Here is a 10,857-nt window from a genome sequence, read left to right as displayed (position 1 = left end):
TCATCACCTGTGTCCAATGGCTTCCTTTCGCCCATTCCCCCACCGGAAAAACGCAATTGGATACGACACACTATGGGTGCCGGCACTGGTCAGAAAGTGGGGATCCCATGGTGAGTAGCTCACCCCAACACCCGAAGATTCCCCCTCTGTACAGGTCAGGAGTGTGATGGGACACACAACACTTTCCTGGGTGGAGATAATCCATGCAGTTGGCATCCACCACATTACCTTCCCCACAGCAGGAGTGTGATGAGACACTCCCCACCTCCCTGGGTGGAGTTAGTCCATGCACTCTGCATCCATTACATTACCTTCTCCACATCCACCACATTACCTTCCCCACATCTACAAGTCAGGGACGTGACGGGATACTTACCCCCTCCCTGGGTGGAGTTAGTCCATGCACTCCGCATCCACCACATTACCTTCCCCACACCTACAAGTCAACAATGTGACATAACACTCTCCACATGCCGAGGGTGAGTTCAGCTCCAGTGACTCCAGAAGTTCAACATCATTTGGGACAGAGCAGCCCACTTGATGGACACCCCACCTTCCTCCTGAAAAGCCCCCTCCCTTCACTGCAGTGGCTGCACCATCTGCAGAGCACATGCCCTCCCTCACCCGGGTCTACTTTGATGCCCCCGTCTGCCGAGGGTAGTGGGTGCAGGGGAACACTGCCACCCGCAGATTATCTCCCCCCCCCCGCCCTCTGCACACACACGCACACACTTCTTCTTCACCATCGCCAGGTCTATATCCCAAAATTCCACTGACAACAACTTCTTGAGCAGACAGGTAGGGATAGGTGATAAATGCTGTTAACATCCCATCCTGAGAGGGAGCAGCCTTCAGTGCACTTATGTCCTCGTAGGGCTGAATGGCCTTTCCTATTTCCCCAATGTCCTAGAGTCACACAGCACAGAAACAGGCCATTCAACCCTCCCAGTCCATGCCAACCATAATGTCCACGTAAACCAGCCCCATTTCCCTCGATCTGTGCGAATGTTTTTTAAATGGAGTTAACGTACCCACTTCAACTTCCTCTGGCAGATCGTTCCATAGATGGACCAACCTCAAGGAAAAAAAGTTGCCCCTCAGGTTCCAATAAAATCTCTCCCCTCTCACCTTTAACCTGTCCCCTGTAGTTTTTGATTCTGCTTCCGGGAAGGCATCACACTTTTATACCCCCTCAGACTCCTACTTTCCAAGACTAAAGTTTGAACCTCCCCAACCTCCTCCTATAATCCAGTTGGAGTCTTGACAGTGTCCACGTAAATCTCAGGATCAGAATTGGGTTTAATATCACTGACATTTGTTTTTTGGCGACAGCAGTACAGTGCAATGCATAATAATACTATAAGTTTCAATAAGGAATTAATGTGCATGTGTTTGTGAAATTATATCTTCCATTCATTATGTGCCGTGTCATATGACATGGGCGATCATGGTCTTTCCATGACCATGATTGTGCTTGGAAAATTTTTCGACAGAAGTGGTTTGCCATTGCCTTCTTCTGGGCAGCAACTTTACAAGACGGGTGACCCCAGCCCTATCAATACTCTCCAGAGATTGTCTGCCTGCCGTCAGTGGTCGCCTCACCAGGATTTGAGATACGCTGCTCCCATTACACCTTGCCCAAGGGTGACCTGCAGGCTAGCAGAGGGGAGGAGCGCCCTATACCTGCTTTGGTAGGTTTCAACAGGTACATTTAATATACATCCTGAAATTCTTTTTCTTCATAAGCATCCACAAAAACACAGGAGTGCCCCAAAGAATGAATGACAGTGAAATGTTAGAACCCCAAAGCTCCCAACTCCTCCCTCCCATGCACAAGCAGCAATAAGGCAACAGCTACCCCCACCATCAAAAAAGCATCAGTGCCTTCCTCTGAGCACTCAAGCATGCAGCAAAGCATCAATAAAGACACAGATTTGCAGTACCCCAAAAATTCACTCAGTAATTCGACATACCACAGGCTCTCTCTCCATAATAAGGGAAAAAGAAGTGTCCCCATTTCCCAGCGAGAGGGGAGACATAACAAACAACTGGTTGATATACGATGTTAAGAGTCTGTTGCATCGTTTTTTCCGAGCTCTGCACCCAGACAGTTGGCACTAAAAAGGCGCATCTGTCTGGACACACAATCCCTGGCAGCTAATCCACTGCTTCCGATGTTCTGCGTTCACTCAAGATGCTTTGCTTGGGGCACTGGCTTAGAATCAGCACATCCCCAGAGCAATGAAAATCCAGAACCCTGAAGGCGCACCATCCTTCCAGGCCGCATCCCTGGGATATCAAAAATCAGCCGATGTGAGGTCCTGAGAGCGGGTCTCATTCCCACAAAGAACCGAAGTCAGAGTGTAAGTCCAGGTCAGGGTCATATCTCCACTCCAGCACCCTAAAGTACTGCAAAAATGAGAGTGGGGTTGTGGACTGTTCAGAAATCTGACGGCAGAGAGGAAGAGACTGTGACCGAAATATTGAGTTGGTGCGTCAGGCTCCTGTACCTCTTCTCTGGTGGTAACAATGAGCAGGTGCAAGATCATAATGAGGTAGTTCGTGCTGTGGAGGTTGGGCTGTCCTGGTAGACAATTCAAAGCAGACTACAAAATGGATATGGCTAGGACCTAGGAAGGCAGACATAATGGTATTGTTTACTGTAAATACAAAAATTGGTCATCTACGTGTGGAGCCTCACGGATGGGGGAGATCTTAAACAGTTTTTTTGCATCAGTATTGACTCAGGAAACTGGCATAGTGTATATGGAAGGAAGGGAAACAAGCAGTAGTGTCATGGAACATATAGAGATTAAAGAGGAGGAGGTGCTTCCTGCCTTACAGCAAATACAGGTAGATAAATCCCCTGGGCCTGACATATTTCCTCGGACCTTGCAAGAGACTAGTGTAGAAATTGCAGGGACCCTGACAGAAATATTTAAAATGTCCTTAGCCATGGGTGCAGTGCCGGAGGTTTGGAGGGTAGCTCATGTTGTTCCGTTGTTTAAAAAAGGCACCAAAAGTAAACCAGGTAATTACAGGCCAGTGAGCCTGACATCAGTAGTAGGTAAGTTATTGGAAGGTGTTCTGAGAGATCGGATATACAAGTATTTGGACAGCCAAGGGCTGATTAAGGATAGCGTGGCTTTGTGTGTGGTAGATCGTGTTTAACAAATCTTGTAGAGTTTTTCGAGGAGGTTACCAAGAAAGTAGATGAAGGAAAGGCTGTGGATGTTGTCTACATGGACTTTAGTAAGGCCCTTGACAAGGTCCCACATGGGAGGTTAGTTCAGAAGGTTCAGACACTAGGTATCCATGGAGAGGTTGTAAACTGGATTCGAAATTGGCTGTGTGGGAGAAGACAGCTAGTGGTAGTGGATGATTGCTTATCAGACTGGAGGCCTGTGACTAGTGGTGTGCCTCAAGGATCTGTGCTGGGACCATTGTTGCTTGTTGTCTATATCAATGATCTAGATGATAATGTGGTTAAATTGGATCAGCAAGTTTGCTGATGACACTAAGATTGGAGGTGTTGTGGACAGCAAGGAAGGCTTTCAAAGCTTGCAGAGGGGTCTGGACCAACTGGAAAAATGGGCCAGAAAATGGCAGATGGAATTTAATGCAGACAAGTGTGAGGTGTTGCATTTTGGAAGGACAAATCAAGGTAGGACATACACAGTAAATGGTAGGGCACTGAGGAGTGCAGAGGAACAACGGGATCTGGGAGTTCAGATACATGATTCCCTGAAAGTGGCGTCACAGGTAGACAGGGTTGTAAGGAAGGCTTTTGGCATCCTAGCATTCATAAATCGAAGTATTGAGTATAGGAGTTGGGATGTTAGGGGGAGGTTGTATAAGACATTGGTGAGGCCAAATGTGGAGTATTGTATGCAGATCTGGTCACCTAACTATAGGAAGGATATCAGTAAGATTGAAAGAGTGCAGAGAAGATTTACTAGGATGTTGCTGGGTCTTCAGGAGTTGAGTTACAGGGAAAGACTGAACAGGTTAGGACTTTATTCCTTGGAGCATAGAAGAATGAGGGGGGATTTGATAGAGGTTTACAAAATTATGAGGGGTATAGACAGAGTAAATACAAGTAGGCTCTTTCCACTTAGATTAGGAGAGATAAATATGAGAGGACATGGCTTTAGGGTGAAAGGGGAAAGGTTTAGGGGGAACTTCTTCACTCAGAGAGTGGTGGGAGTGTGGAACGAACTGCCATCTGATGTGGTAAATAGGGGCTCACCCTTAAGTTTTAAGAATAAATTGGATAGATACATGGATGGGAGAGGTCTGGAAGGTTATGGACTGGGTGCAGGTCAATGGGACTAGTGGAATAAAGTTTTGGCACAGACTAGAAGGGCAGAATGGCCTGTTTTCTGTGCTGTAGTGTCCTATGGTTCTAAGCTTCAGATAACACATACAAAAATGCAGGCACTCAGCAGGTCAAGAAGCGTCAATGAAAGTGTCGATGTTTCAAGCTGTGACCCTTCATCAGACTTCAGTTACACAGGGCACCGACGAGCCCTTGTCCTGGGAACCTGGGACAGTGTCGGTCCCCTTATGTACAGGAGGATGTTACTGTTCTGGGAGCGGTTCATAAATGTCTACTGGACCAATACGTGAAACGGGCTTTTGAGGGAGGCTGAGGCTTGTATCAGCTGGGGTTTGGAGTAATGAGGTAGTGTACATCGGTCCAGCAATCTGATGGCAGAGGGGAAGAAGCTGTACCTAAAGCGTTGAGTGTGTGGGTATCTTCAGGCTCCTGTACCTCCTCTCTGATGGTAGTAATGAGATGGTGAAGGCACTTAATGACAAATGCCATCTTTTTGAGGCATCGCCTTTTAAATACATCCTGGGTGCTGGGAAGCTAACTGAGGTTACAACTTTTTGCAGGTTATTCTGCCCCTCCATACCAGACACTGATGCAACCAGTCAGAATGTCTCTGTGGAGCTTATGTGGAAACTTGCTAGTCTTTGGTGATGTACCAAATCTCCTCAAGCTCCTAATGAGCCTTCTTTATAATTGAATCAAAATGTTGGGCCCAGGATAGATCTTCAGATGCCCAGAAACTTGACACTGCTCACCCTTTCCACCACTGATTCTTCGATGAGGACTGGTGTGTGTTCTGTCGACTTCCCCTCCCTGAAGTCCACAGTCAAGTCCTTGGTCTTATGTTGACTTCAACATTATTGTTACAATACCACTCAATCATCCGCACTCCTGTACACCCCCCTCGTTACCATCAGAGATTCTGCCAACAGCAGTTGTGTCATCAGCATATTTATAGGTGGCATTTGAGCTGTGCCTAGCCACACAGTCATGAGTGTAGAGAGAGTAGAGCAGTGGGAGAGGCATGCATCCCTGGCTGTGCCAGGGTTGACGGTCAGCAAGGAGGGGGTCTGCACCCCTTGCGGATTGATGACTTTCCTATAACAGAGTGACCAAAACTGTACACAACATTCCAAGTGCAGCCTTGAACAACGGCATAACATCCCAAATCCGGTCAAGAATTAGGTTTAGTATCACTGACATATGTCATAAAATTTGTTGTGTTGTGGCGGCAACACATTAAAATATTATTGTAAGTTGCAGTAAGAATATTTTGAGGCCCTCTGTTGCTTGGAGTCGACCCTGGATATTGCATCCCAGCTGTCTAGGTGATGCGCAAGCCAGGGCAATACGATATGGAGAGCAAGCTGTTGCCTGTGTAGCAAGCTCCCCCTCCCCACACAGCTGATGAAGCCAAAGGAATGGCAGAGACCATTACAGTTTGGCACCAGTGGCGTTGCAGGAGTTGCCGGTCAGTGTCGAACGCGACGTAGGACTCCAGCTCCAGATTTTTCACTTGGGTTTTACTCCTGAAGCCTTCCCCGTGAGTGAGCATAGCCACAAGGCAGTGGAGGATCCAGATCAGAGTTTTCCTTCCAGATGAGCTGCCAGCCATTGCTGGCGAGCCCGAGGCACCAGTAAATCAAGTCAAGTGTATTGTCATTTAACTATATACAGTGCCTGGACAAAATATTCAGCCCCCTTCTGGAAGTTTTCATGTTTTATTGTTTTACAACATGGAATCACAGTGGATTTAATTTGGTTTTTTTGGTACTGATCAACAGAAAAGACTTGCGTCAAGGTCAAAACATCTCCACAAAGTGATCTAAATTAATTGCAATTATAAAGCACAAAATAATTGATCGCATAAGTATTCCTTCCCCCCCCTCTTAAAATGACACACCAAATCATCACTGGTGCAGCCAGTTGGTTTTAGAAGTCACATAATTAGTTAAAAGAGCAGTCAAAGTGTTTTAATTGATTATCATAAAAATACGTCTATATCTGAAAGGTGAGTCAGTATCCTGGCAAAAGCTGCACCATGAAGACAGAAGAACACCCCAAGCAGCTCTGCGAAAAGTCAGGAGATGGATACAAGAAAGTTTCCAAGTCACTGAATATCCCTTGGAGCACAATTAAGTCAATCATCAAGAAATGGAAAGAACATGGCACAGCTGTAAATCTGCCTAGAGCAGGCCTTCCTCAAAATCTGAGTGACCGTGCAAGAAGGGGACTGGTGATGGAGGCCACCAAGAGACCTGTGACAACTCTGGAGGAGTTACAAGCTTCAGTGGCTGAGATGGGAGAGACTGCGCATCCAACAACCGTTGTCCCGGTGCTCACCAGTCGCAGCTTTACGGGAGAGCGGAAAAGAGAAAGCCACTGTTGGAAAAAACTCACATGAAATCTCAGCTAGAGTTTGCCAGAAGGCATGTGGGAGACTCTGACGTCAGCTGGAAGAAGGTTCTATGGTCTGATGAAACCAAAACTGAGCTTTTTGGCCATCAGACTAAACACACCATCCCTATCGTAAAGCACGGTGGTGGCTGTATCATGCTGTGGGGATGCTTCACTGCAGCAGGCCCTGGAAGGCTTGTGAAGGTAGAGGGTAAAATGAATGCAGCAAAATACGGGGAAATCCTGGAGGAAAACCTGATGCAGTCTGAAAGAGAACTGTGACTTGGGAGATTTCTTTTCCAGTAAGACAATGACCCCAAGCATAAAGCCAAAGCTACACAGGAATGCCTTAAAAACAGCAAAGTTAATGTCCTGGAGTGGCCAATTGAGAATTTGTGCCTGGGCTTGAAAAGAGCTGTTTACTCACAATCCCATGCAACCTGATAGAGCTTGAGCTGTTTTGTAAAGAAGAATGGGGAAAAATTGCAATGTCCAGCTGTGCAAAGCTGATAGAGACCCACCCACATAGATTCAGGGCTGTAACTGTTGCCAGAGGTGCATCTACTAAATACTGACTTCAAAGGAGAGAGTAATAATGTGATCAATTATTTTGTGTTTAATAAATTTAGATCAATTTGTAGAAATTTGTTTTCACTCTCACATGAAAGAGTCTTTTCTGTTGATCAGTGTTAAAAAAGCCAAATTAAATCCACTGTGATTCAATGTTGTAAAGCAATAAACATGAAAACCTCCGGGGGGAGGGGGGTGAATAATTTTTATAGGCACTGTAAGACCATATATAACCATTTAATGGATATAGAAACAAGATGTTTCTTCGAACCAAGGTGTAAAGCACAGTAGTACACATAACACACAATAACTTATGAAGGTAAGAGGAATCACACATAAATTATAAACTAAAGCGCATTAGTACTGAATATTGTAAGGATTGGAACAAATTAACCAGCGGTGTTTTGAAGACAATGTGGCCCGGAGTTCAGAAGCCAAATGGCCTGAGGGAAGAATCTGTTACTAATCCTAACGTTCTTGACTTTATGCTTTGGAGTCCCCCGCCTGATGGTAGAAAGTCAAAGAGGATGCTGGATGGGTGGGATCCTTAATAATACTAAGGGTCCTGCGTACACAGTGCTCCTGATAAATGTCCACAATGGATGGTAGGGAGATCCTCTCAGTAGTTCTCACAGTCCTCTGTATGGACTTCAGGTCCGATTCTCTACTGCTCCCGTACCAGATGGCGATGCAACTTGTCAGGATGCTCTCAATGGCACTCCTGTAAATCACAGTTCAGACTGGGGGTGGGGAGACCCTTGCTTGCCTTAATCTTGTCAGGGAGGTGATATTAAGGGACCAGACGAGGTCATCCGTGATGTGAACTCCCAGGAACTTGGTGCACTTAACTCTCCCTGTCGAGGAGCCATGTATTCGCAGAGGGGGATGGTGCTTCTGCACCTTCCTGAAGTCTACAATGATTCCCTTTGTCTGCCCCACCTTCAGGCTTAGGTTGTTCTTCTCACACCAACCCTCCAGCCAATCCACTTCCTCCCGATGCTCCATCTCGTCATCGCTCTTGATAAAACCAACCACTGTTGTATCATCTGCAAACTTGATGACGCGGTTTGAGCTGGGTCCTGTGACACAGTCATGAGCACGCAGCCTTGGGGAGCGCCATTGCTCAGCATAATGAGACTAGACCAGTGATTCCCAATGGGGATAGTTACATGTCCTCAGGGGGCATTAGGGAAAATAGAAGTAATCGAGGGCATTCAGGATTCTTGGGGGGGGGGGGTGGGGCAGTAAACATCGTCCTAACTATGTCACTATAATTATGAGACCTTACATAATTTGTCAATCACCCTAACTGGAATAGTACAAAGGTAGCCTGCCAAACACCAGCTCTATCCCGACTAACATTCAGATTCGAATCTGAATTCTTGTCAATGTAATTTTCGCTGTTGTGATCATCTTTATCTTCGCCTCGCCGTTCCTTTGCCTACCGCTACCATCGTCCCATCCATGTCAGCTCGTTGCCATCATCAATATCTGATAGGCATTCCCAGTTTATGTTGATTTTTTATTTTAATTTAACCCTGTTAACGATGGATAAATACGTACGGTGTGATCTCTATGAGTCTGAAGGCGGTGAAGCCTTGAATTCTAATCCTGCTGAGAAACAGAAACTACACAAAGTGCATCAATACAATGTAACATACGTGGAGTATGGTCTTATTGCGTTCCCGTCAGACCAGTGACGCCCCATGTGTCTTATTTATAATACTATACTGTCTAATGAAGTAATGAAACCATCAAGATAGCAGGAACACTTCTGTAAAAGACACCCGGAAAAGGCTACTTATGATATTACTCAGTTCCAGAAGATGAAGAAAGCATTTGAAGTGTTGCACACTCATTTGCCTGGAAAGCTAAAAATTACTTGACAGTGGTTTCATTGCTTCTTATAACATTTCCAAAATTATAGCAAAGTGTGGAAAGGACTCATACACTTGGTGAAAGATTAATAATGCCTGCTGTATCAGAAGTGTTCACCACTGTTCTCAAAATGGATACCAGTGGTTTAAAATAAATTCCTCTGAATAATTCTGCCGTTTGTCGTATTGATGAAACGAGTGAAGGCATTGAATAGCAACTATGCACACAGCTATAAAAAACAGAATTTGGGATACAACTGGATGAGTCAACAGTGTGAGACAATGAAGCATTGCTAATGGCATATGTACGGCTTATTAAAAATGGAAAAGTTTGTGAAGAGATTCTCTTTTGTAAATTTTAAAAACAAATGTCAATGGAGAACCAATCTATGATGAGCTCAAAATGTATATTGAGGATAAAAGTATTCCAATTAGGAACATGATTTTTTTGCACAACAGATGGAGCACCATGTATGACAGGTCACCATGCTGAAATTCCAAGTCTGTTTGCAATCCGTCGTCAACATCTCACAGCCTAAAACCTCAGCCAGTGACTGTTTTCAAGCATGACTCTTGTAATATCTGCTAGCAGCAAATTAAATGCTCATCCATTAAATAGCAGGCTATTTCCCCAGTTATGCCAAGATAATGATGAAGAGTTTGAACACTTGCTTCTTTACATTGAAGTGCATTGGCTGCCAAAAGCGGCTGCTTAAAACATCTTTTTGACACTGTGGTTGAATTTTTGCTGAAAGCCAACAAGAGCTTGAGAAACAAGTTTGAACTTCTACATGGAGATATGGCATGCCTAGCTGATCTGTATGACAAAATGAAGATTCTAAATATGAAACTGCAAGGTGAGAATTTCAATTTACCCAGGCAAATTGAAATGTGTCCTATTTTATCAGAAAATTGAAAATATCTAGGCAAAACATTGGGAGAAGAATGTTCTGACAGTTTCCCTGCTTGGAAGGTATGGCATTCTCTTCACAGACGGTGATTTGAAAGAGTACTGCTTACACCTGCAGTCACTGAAGAAGGATTTTCAGAATCAGTTCAAGGATTTGAACGATCTGGAAATTCCGGACCAGATAATTAACCCATTTCTTTGCAAGTTGGAAGAACAGGAAGAGAGCTTGTAAGAAGAAATTATTGAAATTCTTAATGATGAAGCAAAACGGCTTTTCTGGTATGTGGCTACGCTGTCATACTAAGTTTCCTGGTCTTTGGAGAAGAGCCAAACTGCTCTTCATTGCATTTCCATCCTTCTACCTTGTTGAAAGAGGCTTCAGTGGCAGTGAACCGCATACTGACAAAAAAAACAGAAACCGTTTGGCCATTGTTACATGTGAGGACTTAAGGCTTTTGCTGTCACAACTTGAACCAGATATTTCAGCTCTTGCTAAAAACCTTCAAGCTTAAGGATCACATTGATATTGAAGCTGTTGTACAGCACACAGGTTCAAAGACGAATAAAAAATTAAAGCAGAATCATTTTTTCACGTTAACATACGGTAGACATATTTTTACACTACGGGGCTGCCGGAAAGTATATTGTGCCTGAGAGGGGCCTTGGCAAGTAGGAAGGTGCTTTAGGGGGACGTGGAGCTAAAAAGGTTGGGAAACACTGGACCAAGCTAACCCTCCTTTGCCCCTTCTGTCAGAAATAGTTCCACC

The sequence above is a fragment of the Mobula hypostoma genome, chromosome 28, assembly GCF_963921235.1.
Source record: "Mobula hypostoma chromosome 28, sMobHyp1.1, whole genome shotgun sequence".
NCBI lineage: Eukaryota > Metazoa > Chordata > Chondrichthyes > Myliobatiformes > Myliobatidae > Mobula > Mobula hypostoma.
This window is presented reverse-complemented; position numbering follows the sequence as displayed.